The 19,684-nt window shown below is 36.7% G+C and overlaps 1 protein-coding gene and 1 pseudogene across 3 annotated transcripts in view; both read right to left on the bottom strand.

The window, feature by feature from the left end:
* The window catches only part of SGK3 (serum/glucocorticoid regulated kinase family member 3), a 243,790-nt gene that overhangs the window by 195,194 nt on the left and 28,912 nt on the right, over positions 1–19,684 (bottom strand). The window lies entirely within an intron of this gene.
* The window catches only part of LOC143686799 (interferon alpha/beta receptor 1 pseudogene), a 37,403-nt pseudogene continuing 28,666 nt past the window's right edge, over positions 10,948–19,684 (bottom strand).

Below are 19,684 nucleotides of genomic sequence, written 5' to 3'. Positions count from 1 at the left end.
AGACACTGATTGTATACTTTGTATAGAATATATGGTATGTGAATATATCTCAACAAAACCACAGAGCCCAAAATAAATAATAAAATAAATAAATAAAGATAAAAACAAGTATTAGAGGAGATGTGGAGAGGTATACTTATTCAGTGTTGGTAGGGAAGTAGAATGGTGCAGCCCCTCCAGACAGTAATGCAGCAGATCCACAGGAGGCTAAATATACAGTCATCACAGGATTGGGCCACTCTGTTACTAGGAATATACTCAGAAGAACTGAGAGCAGGGACATGAATAGACATTTTCACACTGAAGAGTAAAGTGGAATTATTCATGAAGGCCAATGGATGATGGTGGCCAAAGGGTCCACTGACTGAGGAGCAGGACAAGCTGTGATGTGTATTTACCATGGAATATTGTGTGGCAACAGAAAGGAATGAAGTCTTGAGGCCTACAAAGAGGTGAATGAATCTTGAGGACATTATGTTCATCAAAATAAGACAGAAACAAAAGGACAAATACTGCATGGTCTCATCAGAAAATGCTTAGAAGAAAATTAGGGCCCAGATTGTAAGTTTTTACAGTAGTCATGTTTATTCCAGAGTCTTGTGTTATTGAGAGATATGAATGAAGCTGATCTGTTTGGGACTAAGGTAAACAGAATATAGGGTAAAGGATGATAAAGTCTGTAAACTACAACTTCTGTGTGAGGCCAAAGGAAGAGATGTTTATTCTGGCCAACATTTAAATTTTCTGTAGCACATTCTCTAAATTAACCAGTCTGGCCAGTTTATTTAAACAATGTAACTACATGGAGCCTAGAATAGAGAATGAGATCTGATGATTCTGTATAGCTTAATATAATATAATACAGTCCAGAGTATTTTGGGCAGACAATAAAAAAGTATTTGCAAAGTCCCTTGAGGCACTGGAGAGAAAATATGGAACTATTAAACTTCCTCACTGGGAAATTCCTGATATTCTCTCAAGCACTGGGAACTCCCAATTTAATAAGCCAATCTCTCAAACTTGAGGCTGACCCTTATAGAACTTATTTCTGTAATGATGAAACTAATTAAAGAGGTTGATCCAATCCTACTTATAAACACACATAAGAGTCACCCCCAGAGAACCTCTCTTGTTGCTCAGATGTGGCCTCTCTATAAGCGAAATGCTGCAAATAAATGCCTTACCCACCCCCCCCCCTCTATTGAGACAGGACTTTCAGGGGTGTAAGTATCCCTGACAGTGTGGGACATGATCACCAGGGATGAACCTGGCCCTGGCATTGCGGGATCAAGAATGCCTGCTAGACTAAAAGGGAGAAAAGAAATGCAACAAAATAAGGCTTTAGTGGCTAAGAAATTTCAAATAAAGTTCAGGGGTCATTCTAGAGGTCACCCTTATTTAACTTCAGCCAGATATTACAAATTGCCATGGTGTGCCAAGACCCAACCAACAATATTCCTGAAAATCCAGGGCTTTATCTAAGACTCTGTAAAAGTTTTACTTATTAAGTTTATTTTTCAGAAACTTTAAACCTCCAGATTGTTCCTATGCCAGATAAGCCCTGAAACATAGAGGTAGCAGTTCCTCTCAGAACATCAACCAGTAACATTCCATTACCCCATAATGTCAACATCCATTTTCAAGTAAAGAAGTTAGAATGGTCTTTGCCCAAATATCACTCAAGACTGAGAGAATGATCAAATGACAGTAAGGAGTTGTAACTGAGAAGTGAGGATTTAACAAAGGATTATGACTACTGAAACATTATTATCCTTCAAGAAATAGCAAACCAAAACCACAATGAGATATCATGTCACACCCATCAGAATGGCTACTATTTAAAAAATGGAAAATAGCAAGTGTTGGAGAGTCTGTGGAGAAATAGTACTACTCATTCATTGCTGGTGGCAACGTAAAATGGTGCAACTGCTGGAAGACAGTTTGGCGTTTCTCAGAAAGCTAATAGAACTATCATATGACCTGGCAATTCCACTACTAGGTATATACCCAAAACAACTGAAGCAGGGAATTGAAGAGATCCACACCAATGTTGATCTCAGCATTATTCACAACTTCTGAAAGATGGAAGCAATCCAAGTATCTACTAACTGATGGATGGATAAATAAAATGTGGCATATACACACAACGGAATGTTATTCAGTGTAAAAAGGAATGAGGTACTGATACATGTCACGACATGGATGAACCTTGGAGACATCATGTGGAGTAAAATAAGTCAGACACAAAAGAGCAAATATTATATGATCTCACTGATATGAAACAATTAGAATAAGCAAACTCAGAGTTGGAATCTAGAATACAGGTTACCAAAGGACAAGATGTGGAAAGGGAATAGGGAGTTAAGGCTTAAAATGAACAGTTTCTATTTGGGACAATGGAAAAGTTTTGGTACTGGATGGTGGTAATTATAGCCCAACATTGTGAATATAATTAACAATACTCAGTTATACTTTTGGATATAGTTAAAAGGAGAAATTTTAAATTGTATATATGTTACTAGAAACTATTAGAATAAGCAAACTCAGAGTTAGAATCGAGAATAAAGGTTACCAGGGGATGGGAGGTGGGGGTGTGTGTATGTGTGCAGATAGGGAATGGTAAGTTAAAGCTTAAAATGTACAGGGTTTCTGTTTGGAATGATGGAAATGTTTTTGTAATGGATGGTGGTGATGCAGCCAACATTGTCAACTTAACTAAGAGCACTGAAATATATATCTTAAAAGGAAATGCTGGGTTGTATACACAACAGAATAAACATTTTTTTAAAAATCCATGGAACTGTATAATACAAACAGTGAACCCTAAGTTGAACCATGGACCAAAGTTAATAGTACAATTATAAATGTCTTTTCATCAACTGTAACAAATGTTCACACCAATGCAAGCTGTTAACAATAGGGTGGTATGTGAGAATTCTGTATTTTATGTGTGATTGTTCTGTAAGTCACAACTTCTCTAAGAAAAAAAATTAACCTAAAACCCCATAAAATTTAAATCAGGATTTATGGGTTCCCAGACTTATGAATAAATTTATGATGCTCATTTAGGACTGTATAAGCAATTCTTTATAGAAGAAGTTAGTTTAAGTCTTTGTTTTGTTTGCCACTGTGGTTTCAGTAAACCACATAAGAGGGTTTACTTATGTTTCCGATAAGAGGGAAACATACTCTGAGGTCACCAACAACCTACATTTTGCCAACTTTCCCAAATGGTATCTATGCTTCCATTTTTAATCTTCTCTAGTCCATTCTCTACCTAGTAGTGAGTCACATTTTAAAACAAATTTAGTCATCTCACTCTTCTCTACCTCAAACTCTTCAATGGATTCCAATTTCTGGAATGAAATTAAAATTCTAACATGGTTTATAATGTTCTAATATGAGGTGGTCCCATCTGTCTCCCCAGTTGCCTCCTGGACACTGACAATTCTCTATGCCTCAGCTTCTTTCATCCCTCCAGAGGCCAAGGTCTGTACTGACCCAGGACCTTCCTAGAGCTTTTCATCCTTTGGGATATGCTCCCCCAACACTTCCTCACAGCACACTCCCTCACTTTTATAGAACCCAGTTCTTTTCCCTCAGAGATTTTCACAATTTATCCAGATTTGTTTCAGGTCTTGTGGTAGTTTGAAAGGATGTATGCCCCCTAGAAAAGCCATGTTTTAATCAAAATCTCATTTCATAAAGGTAGAATAATCCCTATTCAATACTGTATGTTTGAAACTGTAATCAGATCATCTCCCTGGATGATGTGATTTAGTCAAGAGTGGTTGTTAAGCTGGATTAGGTGACGACATGTCTCCACCCATTTGAGTGGGTTGATTGGTTTATTGGAGTCCTATAAAAGAGGAAATATTTTGGAGAATGAGAGATTCAGAGAGAGCAGAGAATGCTGTAGTACCATGAAGCCGAGAGTCCACCAGCCAGTGACCTTTAGAGAGGAAGAAGGAAGATGCCTCCCGGGGAGCTTCATGAAACTGGAAGCCAGGAGAGAAAACTAGCAGATGATGCCATGTTCGCCATGTGCCCTTCCAGCCAAGAGAGAAGCCATGACTATGTTTGTAGTATGCCTACTCATTTGAGAGAGAAACCCTGAACTTCATCGGCCTTCTTGAACCAAGGTATCTTTCCCTGGATGGATGCCTTAGATTGGACATTTCTATAGATTTGTTTTAATTGGGACATTTTCTTGGCCTTACAACTGTAAACTACCAACTCATTAAATTCCCTTTTTAAAAGCCATTCTGTTTCTGGTATATTGCATTCCAGCAGCTAGCAAACTATAACAGGTCTATTTCCCACTCTTTTGAAATCTTCATGTGTATTTTGTTTACCACTGTCAGTCAACCTCTAGCACAAAGCCTAACCACATGGCATGTGTTCAATAAATATTTATTGCATCAGTTAAGACACATTTCTAATCTACTTTCCAGTCCTGTAAGTATCAGATGAATATTGAAATTGAACTCTGAAATATTTGAAAGAAGGAATTTGGTGACTATTATCCAAAAAAGTTGGCTTAAATTTCAAAGAAATTAGGTTTGAGGGAAAGGAGAAGAGGCAGCTGAGAGGAGAAATATTGGAGTGTAGCAAGTGAGGATCAGGCCACAAACAAAACCTTATAAAGGGGAGATGCTGACACCAAAGTGATTCTTAGTGAGTTTGAACTCATAAATTTCCATTTCCTTGTGATGCCTTTTCAGCTCAGTTAGTACTCTCACTCCCTTAGACTTCTGCTGTGCACTGAAGCACAGCCCTTGCCAAAGGAAAGGAACAGGGGACAGGCTCCAACTACCAGGACCTCCTACTACTATATCAGGGAGTGAAAGTTGTTAGAATACATGTAAAAAATAGAAATCCACAACCACAGGGAGGTTGTAACACACCTCTTCAAACACTGTGTGATCAAACATACAAAATTTGAACAAGACAGTTAATGAATTTGAGTTAGTGGACTTATATAAAACTTTACATTCATATTATTATTTTATATATTTAATAAATATGGTGCTTATGATGTACTAGACACTGTTTTTTACATGCTTTACAACCATTAATTCATTTAAAGAATTAAAGGGTGCACATTCTTTCTTAGGTTATAAGGAACATTTACAAATGTGATCATGTACTGGGACACAAAGGAAGTGGCAACAAATTTCAAAAATTCAATATCTATGGATCTAGATAGTAAAAGGATAAAACCATGTAAGATAGCAGGTTCTTTGACAAAGGAAGAGAAATGGATGAATAAAGACGTGAAGTTTTGTATATAATGTTTCACTGAGAGAGAGAGAGAGAGAGAGAGAGGGAATCAGACAAACCAAAACTGAGGGGCATTCAACCCAAATAACTGTTACCAGAGACAAAGACGGACTAAGGAACTGTTTGGAGCAAAAGGGACTAAAGAAATGCAAAAGCAAAATGCAAAGCATAATCTGGGACTTTCTTTTATTAAAAAGTACATTATTGGACAATTGGTGAAATCTGAATTAGGTCTGAAGATTAAGAATGCTGCATCAATATTAGCATCTGGAATTTGATAATTACACTGTGGTTTTGTTGTTTGTTTTCAGGAAAAAAAACAATGGATTAATTAGAGGTAAGGAGGAATCATGTCTGCAAATTTCTCTTAAAAGGATAAGAAAAAAATCTGTTTATGTTCTATAGACAAGGATAAAGCAAATATGGTAAAATATTAACATTAGAAAAACCAAGCGAAAAGATTCACAGGAATTCTTTTCTTCTTTCTTTTTTTTCCTTAGGCCCAGTGTTTATTATATAAAATTGTTTATAGCAGTAGGGTTTAAGACAAAAATACAAATAAAAGATATGATTCATCTTATAAAACACTGAAAACAGGGCTATGTCCTTCTAAGAGCCAATAAAACAGTCAGAAATACCTCCACTTGACTCAAATTTAAATTTTCATTCATTCAGTAATTATTTCCTGAAAGCCTTCTATGTGAAAGGCCCTACACAAAGTCCCTATTCTCATAGAGCTTACCTTCTAGTTAGGGGAAGATAAAGACCAAATCAGGTTAAATAAATAGATAACATGTCAGGTAGGGCTATGGGCGTGGGGAGAAGGGGAGAAAGGAGGCTTCTGGACAACCCCTCCCCACCCCTCAAATTCTTGAGTATCCTGGGTCTGGTTAAAAGTCCTAGCTTAGTAAAAGATACAAACTCCAAATTAGATTTTTAAAATAACTTCTGTAGGTTGCAAATTCTGTTCAGACTCTTAAAGTTCATAGTTCTGAGCAACATTCCTAATTAGAAGATACACTAGTGAATATTTTGTGGCCATGTTACTGGAACAAGGCCCAGATCACAGCTGTGTGTATGTATGCACATGTACAGTATGTGCTACTATTTATATATGTATATATTACATGATATTAACACATATAGTAATATAACTATTTCTAGCTCTAATGTAAAGGTTTTTCACCTTGGATTAGATCCAGCCTAAGAACTATTAATATTGTGATTTTGAGGTAATTTATTGGTGTCTTTAAGTGCAGAATATTTCCAAGTAAACTATTTTTCAGAAAAAACACCTAACCTTGTAAGTAAGCAAATCCTGCTTAAGTGACATGTAGAACTTAATGAAGAATGGAATGAAACTGCTTTCATGTCTAGAAGACAACACTGAAGAAATCTCTTTTTTTTTTTTTTGCTACTGCTTCTCAGGTGCTTTTTTGTTGAAACTAGATGGTCTAAAAACTTTACGTAATATATTTCCACATCCTAGGAATCTAACAGTTTCACTGATGTCTTTCAATTATAATGTTTGACAAAGGCACTGTTTCTTTTTAGGATGTCCAACTTGAGGAAGCTTTATTACTATTGTAAATCTAAGGCCTGAACTGCTAGATAGGACCATTCCAATGGTACAGTATGAAAGCCACAGGTAGCAGTGAGTTCTAATCTCTTTAAAGCAAATTCTGAAGATGATAGGGTCTTTACAATACAAGGTCAACTCAGAAGGTCTGCTTTAAACCAAAAACCTCTGGTAAGAAAGATCAGAAGGTGAGTGCATTCTGGGTCACCCTGGGGATTCTCCAGCAGAGAACTGTCTCTACCAGGAGATCCTTGGGCCTCCTTGATATCCCATTTTTCTCTGTTAGAATGACGCAGAAAGCTTGGATTGCAGGTCCAGAAGACTATGTGACATGACTTGTGGTCTTCTGTGCATGGTGAGTATGTGTTGAAGTTTCTCTGTCCTCCCTAGGGCAGCTACTTTCAACTCTTTCTTCAGCCATGATAAACCTGTGGCCTCATCAAAGACTACTACAAAACACGATTGGCCTTAGGTTACATATACTTCCCAGCATGTTCCCTGTGCCTGCATCTCCCATCACTGGCCCCTTCAATAACTGAAGTTGAGAATTTTGCCCTAGAGGCCACCATAATTCTTCTTTTTAAAATTTTTTTAATTTTTAAATTTAAAAAAATATGACAAAAACAAACATTCTTAACATATGATCATTCTGTTCTACATACATAATCAGTAATTCACAATATCATCACATAGTTGCATACTCATCATCATGATAATTTCTTAGAACATTTGCATCAATTCAGAAAAAGAAAGAAAAAGACAACAGAAAAAAATTCATATATTCCATACCCCTTACCCCTCCCTTTCTTTTTTAGTTAATTTATTTTTTATTTATGATACATAACCACATACAAACACAAACATTCTTATCTTATGATCATTCCATTCTTGTTATATAATCAGTAACTCACACTATCATCACATCATGATCATTTCTTAGAACATCTGCATTGATTCAGAAAAATAAAAATAAAACCAAAAAAAACTCATACATACCATACCCCTTACCCCTCCCCTTCACCAATCACCAGCATTTCAATCTACTAAATTTATTTAAACATTTGTTCCCCCTATTATTTGTTATTTTTAATCAGTACGTTTTACTTGTCCATCGATAAGGTAGACAAAAGGAGCATCACACACAAGGCTCTCACAACCACACAGTCACACTGCGACAGCCATATCATCATACAATTATCTTTAAGAAACATGGCCACTGGAGAACAGCTCCACATTTTCAGGCAGTTCCTTCCAGCCTCTCCATTACACCTTAACTAAACAGGTGATATTTATGTAATGCATAGAGAATAACCTCCAGGATAACTTCTCTACTCTGGAATCTCTCAGCCATTACACTTTATTTTGTCTCATTTCTCTCTTCCCCATTTTGGTTGAGAAGGTTTTCCCAATCCCTTGGTGCTGAGTTCTGGCTCATTCTAGGATTTCTGTCCCACGTTGCCAGGAAGGTCCACATCCCTGGGAGTCATGTCCCATGTAGAGAGGGGGAGGGCAGTGTGTTTGCTTGCTGTGTCGGCAGAGAGGGGGTGTTGAGAGAGAGAGAGAGAGAGAGAGAGAGAGAGAGAGAGAGAGAGAAGCCACATCTGAGCAACAGAAGAGGTTCTCTTGGGGGATGACTCTTAGGTCTAATTTGAAGTAGGCTTAGCCTATCCTTTGCGGGATTAAGTTTCATATGAACAAACCCCAAGATTGGAGACTCGGCCTATTGCTTTGGCTGACCCACTGCCTGTGAGAACATCAAGAATTCTCCACTTGGGGAAGCTGAATTTTCCCCCTTTCTCACCATTCCCTAGGGGATTCTGCAAATACTTTCCTATTCACTGCTGACAGATATCGCTGTCACAGTGTGACTGTGTGGTTGTGAGAGCCTTGTGTCTGATGCTCCTTTTGTCTACCTTTTCGACAGACAAGTAAAACATACTGATTAAAAATAAACAAATAATAGGGGAAAAATGTTTAAATAAACTTAGTAGATTGAAATGCTGGTGATCAGTGAAGGGGAGGGGTAAGGGGTATGGTATGTATGAATTTTTTTTGGCTTTCTTTTTATTTTTCTGAATCGATGCAGATGTTCTAAGAAATGATCATGATGTGCTGATAGTGTGAGTTATTGATATATAAATATATATATAATTTTGTATATTATATATATATTGTACCAAATAACATTTTTTGCTTGTCTCACACATACTTTTAAGTTTTAAAATATTAACTACCACCTATTTTCAACACCCTGCATTATTAACATTCCTTTATTCTTCCTCATGCAGAAACATTTTTAAATTTGCACATTTAGTCACTATCATTATACACTCTAGGCATTCCTAGATTATACCATCTCAGTCTTTATTATCTATCTTTCCTTATGGTTTCATTGTGCCCCCAGCCCTCTATCATTCTCACATTCAGCTTCATTCAGTGTATTAACATTATTATGCTACAATTAGGTTATATTGTGCTATCCATTTCGGATTTTTTACAATCAGTTCTGTTGCACAATCTGTATCTCTTCAGCTCCAATTAAACAATATATACCCTATTTCTATCTCCTGATGGTCTCTGTTACCAACTGAAATTCTCCAAGTTCATTCACTAATGTCAGTTCATATCAGTGAGACTATACAGTATTTGTCCTTTTGTTTCTGACTAATCTCACTCAGCATAATGTCCTTAAGGTCCATCCATGTTGTTACATGCTTCATGACTTTATTCTGTCTTACAGCTGCATATTATTCCATTGTATGTATATACCACAACTTGCTTAGCCACTCGTCTGTTGATGGACATTTCAGCTGTTTCCATTTCTTGGCAATTGTAAATAATGCCACTATAAACATTGGTGTGCAATGTCCGTTTGTGTTCTTGTCTTCATGTCCTCCGAGTAGATAGATACCTAGCAATGGTACTGCTGGATCATATGGCAATTCTATACTTAGCTTCCTGAGGAACCGCCACACTGTATTCAACAGTGGTTGTACCATTTGACACTCCCACCAACAGTGGATAAGTGTGCCTCTTTCTTCACATCCTTTCCAGCATGTGTCGTTTTCTGTTTTATTGATAATGGCCATTCTGGTGGATGTGAGATGATATCTCATTGTGGTTTTAATTTGCATTTCCCTAAGAGCCAGGGAAGAGAGCATCTTTTCATGTGCCTTTTGGCCATTTGTATTTCCTCTTCTGAGAAGTGTCTGTCCATGTCTTTTACATGTCTTACAACCCATTCTGTAATTGGGTTGTCTTTTTGTTGTTGAACTGAACAATCTCTTTATATATTCTGGGTATGAGACCTTTATCTGATATATCATTGTCTCCAAATATTGTCTCCCATTGTAGGCTGTCTTTTTACTTTCTTGACGAAGATCTTTGATGCACAAAAGTGTTTAATTTTGAGGAGTTCCCATTTATTTATTTCTTCAATGCGTGTGCTTTGGGTGTAAGGTCCAGGAAACTGCCTATTATAAGATTGATAAGATATTTCCCTACAGTTTCTTCTAAAAGTTTTATGGTCTTAGATCAAATGTTTAGGTCTTTGATGCATTTTGAGTTAATTTTTGTATAGGGTGTGAGATATGGATCCTCTTTCATTCTTTTGCATATGGATATCCAGTTCTCTAAGCACCATTTATTGAAGAGACTGTTCTGTCCCAGCTGAGCTGGCTTGACCGTCTTATCAATGATCAATTGTCCATAGATGAGAGGGTCTATATCTGAACACTCTATTAGATTCCATTGGTCAGTATATCTATCTTTATGCCAGTACCATGCTGTTTTGACCACTGTAGCTTTGTAATATGCCTTAAAGTCAGGTAGTGCGTTATCTCCAACTTCATTTTTCTTTCTCAGGATATTTTTAGCTATTCAGGGCATCCTGATAAATTTGGTTATTGGTTATATATATATATATATATATATATATATATATATATATATATATATATACCCCAATATATATATTGGTTATATATATATATATATATATATATATATATATATATATATATATACCCTCCAGATAAATTTGGTTATTGGTTTTTCTATTTCTGAAAAGTAAGTTTTTTGGGATTTTAATTGGTATTGCATTGAATCTGTAAATCAATTTAGGTAGAATTGACATTTTAACTATATTTAGTCTTCCAATCCATGAACACATAATGCCCTTCCATTTATTTAGGTCTTCTGTGATTTCGTCTGACAATTTCTTGTAGTTTTCTTTGTATAGGTCTTTTGTCTCTTTAGTTAAATTTATTCCTAAATACTTTATTCTTTTGGTTGCAATTGCAAATGGAATTTTTTTCCTGATTTCCCCCTCAGATTGTTCATTACTAGTGTATAGAAACAGTACAGATTTTCGAGTGTTGATCTTTTAACCTGCCACTTTGCTGTACTCATCTGTCAGCTCTAGTAGTTTTGCTGTAGATTTTTCAGGGTTTTCGACATATAGTATCATCATCTGCAAACAGTGAGAGTTTTACTTCTTCCTTTCCAATTTTGATGCCTTGTATTTATTTTTCTTGTCTAATTTCTCTGGCTAGAACTTCCAACACAATGTTGAATAACAGTGGTGATAGTGGACATCCTTGTCTTGTTGCTAATCTTGAGGGGAAAGTTTTCAGTTTTTCCCCATTGAGGATGATGTTACCTGTGGGTTTTTCATATATTCCCATTATCATTTTGAGGAAGTTCCCTTCTATTCCTATCCTTTGAAGTGTTTTCAACAGGAAAGGATGTTGAATTTTGTCAAATGCCTTTTCTGCATCAATCGAGATGATCATGTGGTTTTTCTGCTTTGATTTGTTGATATGGTGTATTACATTGACATTGATTTTGTTATGTTGAACCATCCTTGCATACCTGGGATGAATCCTACTTGGTCATGGTGTATAATTTTTTGTGTGCTGCTGGATTCAATTTGCTAGAATTTTGTTGAGGATTCGTGCATCTATTGCATCTATATTCATTAGAGATTAGTTTGTAGTTTTCTTTTATTGTAATATCTTTGTCTGGCTTTGGTATGAGGTTGATGTTGGCTTTGTAGAATGAGTTAGGTAGCTTTCCCTCCTCTTCAACTTTTTTGAAGAGTTTGAGCAGGATCGGTATTAATTCTTTCTTGAATGTTTGATAGAATTCACATGTGAAGCCATCTGGTCCTGGACTTTCTTTTGGGGGGCTTCTTAATGACTGATTCAATTTCTCTACTTGTGATTGGTTTGTTGATGTCATCTATTTCTTCTCGAGTCAATGTTGGTTGTTCATGCCTTTCTGGAAAGTTGTCCGTTTCATCTACATTGCTGTATTTATTAGCATAAAGTTGTTCATAGTATCCTCTCATTACTTCCTTTATTTCCGTGGGGTCAATGGTTATTTCTCCTCTTCCATTTCTGATTTTATTTATTTTCATCCTCTCTCTTCTTCTTTTTGTCAACCTCGCTAAGGATCCATCAATCTTATTGATTTTCTCATAGAACCAACTTCTGGTTTTGTTGATTTTCTTGATTGTTTTCAATTTCATTTATTTCTGCTCTAATCTTCATTATTTCTTTCCTTTTGCTTGCTTTGGGGTTAGTTTGCTGTTCTTTCTCTAGTTCTTCCAAGTGGACAGTTAATTCTTCGAATTTTGCTCTTTCTTCCTTTATTGATATAAGTATTTAGGGCAATAAATTTCCCTCTTAGCACTGCCTTTTCTGTGTCCCATAAATTCTGACATGTTGTGTTTTCATTTTTATTTGCCTTGAGATATTTACTGATTTCTCTTGTAATTTCTTCCTTGATTCACTGGTTGTTTAAGAGTGTGTTGTTGAGCCTCTATATATTTGTGAATTTTCTGGCACTCTGCCTATTATTGATTTCCAACTTCATCCCTTTATGATCTGAGAAAGTGTTTCATATGCTTTCAATCTTTTTAAATTTATTGAGACTTGCTTTGTGACCCACCATATGGTCTATCCTTGAGATTGATCCATGAGCACTTGAGAAAAAGGTGTATCATGCTGTTTGTGGGGTGTAATGTTCTATATATGTCTGTTAAGTCTAGCTCATTTATTGTATTATTCAAATTCTCTGTTTCTTTATTGATCCTCTATCTAGATGTTCTGTCCATTGATGAGAGTGGGGAATTGAAGTTTCCAACTATTAGGGTCAACGTGTCTATTTCTCTTTTCAGTGTTTGCCTCATGTATTTTGGAGCATTCTGGCTCAGTGAATAAATATTTATGATTGTTATGTCTTCTTATTGAATTGTTCCTTTTATTAATACATAATGTCCTTCTTTGTCTCTTTTAAGTGTTTTACATTTGAAGTCTAATTTGTTGGATACTTGTATAGCTACTCCTGTTCTTTCTGATTGTTATTTGCATGAAATACTTTTCCCAACCTTACACTTTCAACCTGTGTTTATCCTTGGGTCTAAGATGCGTTTCCTGTAGATAGCATATAGATGGGTCCCGTTTTTTAATCAATTCTGCCAGTCCATATCTTTTGATTGGGGATTTTAATCCGTTAACATTTAGCATCATTACTGTATGGGCAGTACTTTCTTCTATCATTTCGCTTTTGGGATTTTATATGCATACCTAATTTTTCTTCTTTTTACCTTTACTGATAGTCTTCATTTCTGCACTCTTCTCCACACCTCTCTCTCCTGTCTTTTCTTATCTGGGTCTACTGGTCCCTTTAGTATTTCTTGCAGAGCTGGTTCTTGGTCACAAATTCTCTCAGTGAATTTTTGTCTGCAAATGTTTTAATTTCCCCCTCATTTTTGAAGGACAGTTTTGCTGGATATAGAATTCTTGGTTGGCAATTTTTCTCTTTTAGTAATTTAAATATATCATCCCACTGTCTTCTTGCCTCCATGGTTTTTGCTGAGAAATCTATGCATAATCTTATTGGGCTTCCCTTGTATGTGATGGATTGCTTTTCTCTTGCTGCTTTCAAGATTCTCTCTTTCTCTTTGACATCTGACATTCTGATTAGCAAGTGTCTTGGAGTACGTCTACTTGGATTTATTCTATTTGGGGTATGCTGCATTTCTTGGATCTGTAATTTTAAGTCTTTCATAAGGGTTGGGAAATTTTCAGTGATAATTTCCTCCATTAGTTTTTCTCCTCCTTTCCCCTTCTCTTCTCCTTCTGGGACACCCACAGCATGTATATTTGTATGCTTCATGTTGTCATTCAATTCCCTGAGTCCCTGCTCATATTTTTCCAATCTTTTCCCTATATATTCTTTTGCTTGTTGGATTTCAGATGTCCCATACTCCAGTTCACTAATCCTATCTTCTGCCTCTTGAAATCTGACATTGTAGGTTTCCATTGTTTTTTTTTTTTTCATCTCTTCTACTGTGACTTTCATTCCCATAAGTTCTGTAATTTGTTTTTTCAGACTTTCGATTTCTTTTTGTTCATTCTTTGCCTTCTTTATATCCTCCCTCAATTCATTGATTTGAGTTTTAATGAGGTTTTCCACCTGTTTGACCATTCTGAATCAATTGTTTCAATTCCTGTATCTCATTTGAATTGTTGGTTTGTTCCTTTTACTGGGCCATTTCTTTAATTTTCCTAGTATGAGTCATTATTTTTTGCTGGCGTCTAGGCATTTAATTACCTTAATTAGCTTATTTTGGAGATTGTTTTCACTTTTTTTTTCCTAGGATTTTCTTGCTGTATGACTTCGTGGGCTATCTGTTCTTTGACATTCAGTTCAGCTTATTCTAGTCCTCTAGCTTAGGTTTTGTTTAATAGATCAGAATTCTTTAGTTCTTGTTTTATTGTTTCTTGCCCTTCCTGTATGGTGCCTTTCCCCCACCCCTTAGGAAGGTTTACTTAGGATATTATAGACCCCAGTCAGATTTTTCCAAACCAAAGTGATCTCCTCTCAGGAAGAACGAGTCACCTACATCAGTTTTCCCTGAAGGTGAGACCCAGCAGATTAAAAGCCTTTCCTATAAAGTCTGTGGACTTTGTGTTTTTCCTATCCTGCCCAGTATATGGCGCTTTTCTGCCTGCAGGTCCTACCAGCATAAGGTGATGCGGTATCTTTAACTCCAGCCGACTTTCCCTGCTGGGGGTGTGGTGGAGAAAGAGGAGAGGCTGTAGGCTGGCTTTAATCACTTCACTTTTCCAGACCCTGGGGTCTGAATTCCTTGAGGGAGGTAGCTGGGCCCCACCTCACTCCTGGGGAAGGCACAGGCTCCAGACAAGCTCTCAAACAAGCTCAATTCTGCTCATGCCTGGGGCAGAGGATCCCGAGAAGCGTTGCAATTGTATCCAAAGAGTAATCAATCCATAGAAACACAGCCACAAAAGATAAAAAGAAAAATCCTTTTCAGAGCAGGACCCCTTTCCTCCAATTTGCCAATCAAGAGCATAAATTGTTATGTTGCTCTGTGTATCTTCAGGTCCTACGTGCCCCGTCCTTTCCTGCAGGGCCCAGACCTTTTCCAATCCAAAAATGTCTAAGTTTTTTTTTCTTTTTTCTTTTTCCATCAGCCCTGACCCCTCTGCACTGGGGCAAAAACCAGCAACCTCTGCTTTTACTCAAAGTTCAGCTGGGCCTATTTTTAGTAGTCAGAATTTGTTAATTAATTTCACAATTGGAGTTTTGTTGCACTCAGTCCCTGCTACTAGTAAAGTCCCTTTCCTTTCCCCTCTGGGAAGCAGCCTGTGGGGGAAGGCCACCGGTTGCCATGGCTTGGGGAACTCATAGTTCTGGGGGGGCTTGCAGCTGGTCCAGCTGGTCCACACTGGGGTATGCTATGTGTCTGCTCACTGACGTGGCCCCAGCAGTTGTTCTGTACTGTTCCTTGCTATTTACAAGCTGCTCTGGAGGACGAACTAAATCCCACACCTCGTTAAGCTGCCAGCTTGACTCTGTCCTATCATAATTCTTAAAACTTCCTTTTGAAGGAGCACAGTCATGAATAATCCCAACCACCAAATAACTTAAAAACAAGGTACAGGTGTGCTTGGAAAGCATTATATAATTTTAAAAAATAGGCTTTTCTTTCAAGTTAATTTCTCCCTTACCTTGAGGGAAGTTGCATTTTCTTTTTTCTATTCATTTCTTTCTTATGTTGAACCAATCTTGTATACCAAGAATAAATAAGAAATAAATCTCACTTTTAAAAAAAGTCATAAAAATAAACAAATCCCACAGTATGTTAACAATTAAGAGTTGATTATACATATCATTCCTGCTGAATTATTCTACATCTTACTGTTTTATCATGAGCATTTTCTGGTCCCATGTCTTCTTGCATAAACTATGATTAGCCTCTCTGCTCCCAGATCTTAAAAAATATTAGTAGCTTTCCTAATTAGATAATTACCCTTTCCCTTTAACTTCAGTGACTGCAAATTCTAACCAGAAGCTATTGTTATTAGTCAGGAAATCTTAATACATAGAAAAAGAGTACCTAGTTTTAATTTTAAACCTTGTAAGGAGTAGGTAACTGAAGCAGGACCCCATGGTTCTTTGGGTAAATGGACAGAGTCTCCTGAGTTTTTAAGAATCATAGCATCTAGGGCCCTTTTCTAGAGTAAACTATTTTTCAGCAAATCAAGCATTCAGGTTTTTGTAAATAAACTTCCTAAGGGCCTACCTCATCTCAAAGACAAGACTAAATTTTTAAATATTTCCTGAAAAATAATGAAATATAATCCTGGGAATGGAGCTCAAATAGATGACACATGCAGTAATCCACAGTGCCCATGACAGCACTAACTGACAGGGATATAAAGACTATGCTTAGCCACAAAACATGACCAGCATAGTGCTACTTTACATACTGGAGAAAGACGAGTGGCCTTCTTAACTCATTTCATCAAACACAGGTACAAGGACAGATCTCCTAAGACTGGGTGATGAATGGAAAATGTAGAAACTTTTCTCCAAACACTTGTTACTTCATTTTTTAAATTGTTAACTGCTTACCAGTATTTTTAGGACCTGTGATCTGAAGAATTATCTTTACAGTTAGTAAGAGAAAAAAGGAGCGCAGACTCCCACAGTAAAACTCCCACCAACCTGCCTAATATTTAGTTCATTTCTGGTCACACAGTGAAGTTCTTCACTCGCTTTACCTTTGCAATTTTCATCCTCACTAGAATAGTTTCCTGAGTTCAACTAGTTTGGCAATTGTATTTTTTTGTTATCTTCATCAATTTGATGAGTTTCTTCTGTAGCAATAGTGTTTGTATTTTCAATTATAAAACATCTTTTGGTTTGTTCTCAGAAGTGGAAAGGAGTAGATTCTTTAGTGACTGTTCAGAGAAATTCTCAACTGTACTACAAAAAGGTTTATAAGACAGAAAGAACACATAATTGATAGATTTCAAGAGGCCTTTCACAGCATAAATGACAAATGGGAAGGAAAATAATCCAGTGCAAATTCCAATTATAATGCAAGGTTATGGAAGTATTAGCTGGTTTGGTTTTCACACACAGTATCACTAAAACCACTTTATTCCATCTGCCTTTATTCATTTTTCATTTAACAAGTGCTCTGGCTTTGGCACAATACACAGCAGCCAAAAGTTAGGAAGAGTAAAATCAGTTTTATTCTCTAGAATTTTACTCTCAAAATTGATGTGGTGTTTCCCAAAAAACAATTTCATAAAATATTGGGTAATGCTGGTTTACAGACTTGCTTTTGCTCTTTTGGCGCACTGAGAGAGATATACAGGGAAATGTTAGCGGATTTCATGTTGATAACTGGAAGAAACATAACAGTTTGTATTTCAATATCAAATATTATCTCTTCACACTAAAGAGATGTGCTATTTCCATCAGATGCTTGCACAAAGAAGAAGGAAATTTCCTTTAGGAAAACTTTTGGAGGAAAGACACTGTAGTTTTGAAGTTTTTACATATAGGTATTTGTTTCCATTGATCTAAATAGTTCCCAAGAATCTTTTTATAAAAATCATGAAGTCACTGAACTTGAAGTTCATGTCTTCATGTGAGTAATCCCATTTAAGAACATAGCTCTGATTTTCAGTATCAACTTCTATATTTTCTGGTTGAGGCAATTTATTCTCAACTGTGGTATTTATACAATACACTGGACTATAGAAACCAACTTTTCTCTGCATTATAGCCTTGCTTTAATTTTCAAACAGTAAGTAGTCTCTGGTGAGTTTGTAAATCTTATCTCCAGAATAAACAATTTCATTCCTTCTTTCTACACCTGAAGAGTTTTTCTATATAACTAAACTGTATTTAAAGCTTGAACTATCCATAGCTGACAGGACACTTTTGTTCCAGGAGGGGAGAGGTTGATTATTACCTTAACTTCAGCTTCTAAATGTAGCTTTGGAGGACCAATCTCAGCTTTTTGAAATGGTATAAATGAGTCAACCTCATACCATGGAGAAGTACTATTTCCCTTTTCTGCTCTAATACCCAATTTAACTTCTTCATAAACGTTTAGCTAGACAGAAGAAAAGTTCATTTGGTTCTAGTAATATATCGACACTCAGGTAATTTTATCCAATTTATCCAATTCTCCAATTATCCAGGTATTTGATAATCTGCTGAAAAAGTCACACTCCTGACAGACTCATTGCTTTTGTTCTACTTCAGGATAAAGCTGTGATAGAGACCTCTCGGTTCTGAGATTGTAGATTTTTCCACCTGTGGCTGCAAGCCACCCTCATGGTGCCCAGGAGGGTGAGCATCAGCTGCCAACTGTCCCCCACCCGGTGAGTCATACCCTTTGCCTCCTAGGGAGGACCCACAGGAATTCCTAGTCTATCATTCCTTCAGTTTTTCAAAATCTAAAATTAAGTAAAAAATTAAAAAGATAAAAAAAAAAGAGACACACACTAAAGGCAATTATGCAATAATGGGTAAATGGGTGTCATATTATTTTCTTTACATTTTAAATATTTTATAATTAAGAGGTAAAAAGAAAAGAACATTTAAATCAGTTATTTATGAGGAATACCCTTGTGTTAGAAATGATGATGCTGTCATTTACCACATGGAGACTGTCTTTAAGTAAATTAAAACAAGGTGTCCTTGGACGGCAGCCCTGGTCTCTGCGACCAAGGCTTTGCAAGCAGAGGGGGGCGAGGGTTTGACCCCCACTGTCCGCTGGAGCCCAGGGGAGATGCAGGGATATTGTGCAGCCCTGACCCTATACCTTAATTACCTTCATTTGGCAATTTTCTCTATGACAGGATAAACAGATTAACTAATACTAAAACACATCTAAAATTTGTTTGCACATTGTTCATCCTGTTTCATTGCACTTATGCTGTCATTCAGTCAGTATTTATAGTCGCTTACCATAAACAAAGCATTGCCCAAGATTTAGTAGAAAATTATAAAAATAAATAAAAGACACAGCCAAATGCCGGCCTCAAACCCAGTCTGAAAGGGAAAGGAAAGGCACCGAATACCTGCGTGTACCAGAGGTTGGAGTATTCATTTTCATTTCTGCTGCCTCATTTCATTTTCACAATTCTGTGAAGTAGGTTTCATTATTTCCATCTTATAGATGCAGATGCCCAGAGAAGTTATTAACTTGCCCTCAAATTATACAGCTAATAAATCATGAAGCCAGGAGTTTACTTCAGGTCTATCTGATCGTAAAGTTCATGCTCTTTCGACATCACCAAGCTTTATAAGTCACAAAAGCTGTACAAAGTCACTTATTCAGCACTCTTGGGAATGAATCATGCTCTACAGATGAGTAAATGAAGGCCATCCTCTATGAAACATCATTCAAAACCTCGCCAGGTTAGAGCAGAGTTTATTTTCTCTTTCGGGATTCTCACATTGGAGGCCCAACACACCTGATCC

The sequence above is a fragment of the Tamandua tetradactyla genome, chromosome 6, assembly GCF_023851605.1.
Source record: "Tamandua tetradactyla isolate mTamTet1 chromosome 6, mTamTet1.pri, whole genome shotgun sequence".
In the NCBI taxonomy this organism is placed as follows: domain Eukaryota; kingdom Metazoa; phylum Chordata; class Mammalia; order Pilosa; family Myrmecophagidae; genus Tamandua; species Tamandua tetradactyla.
Note: the sequence above shows the minus strand (reverse complement) of the source record. Positions and strands in the feature narration are given on the sequence as shown.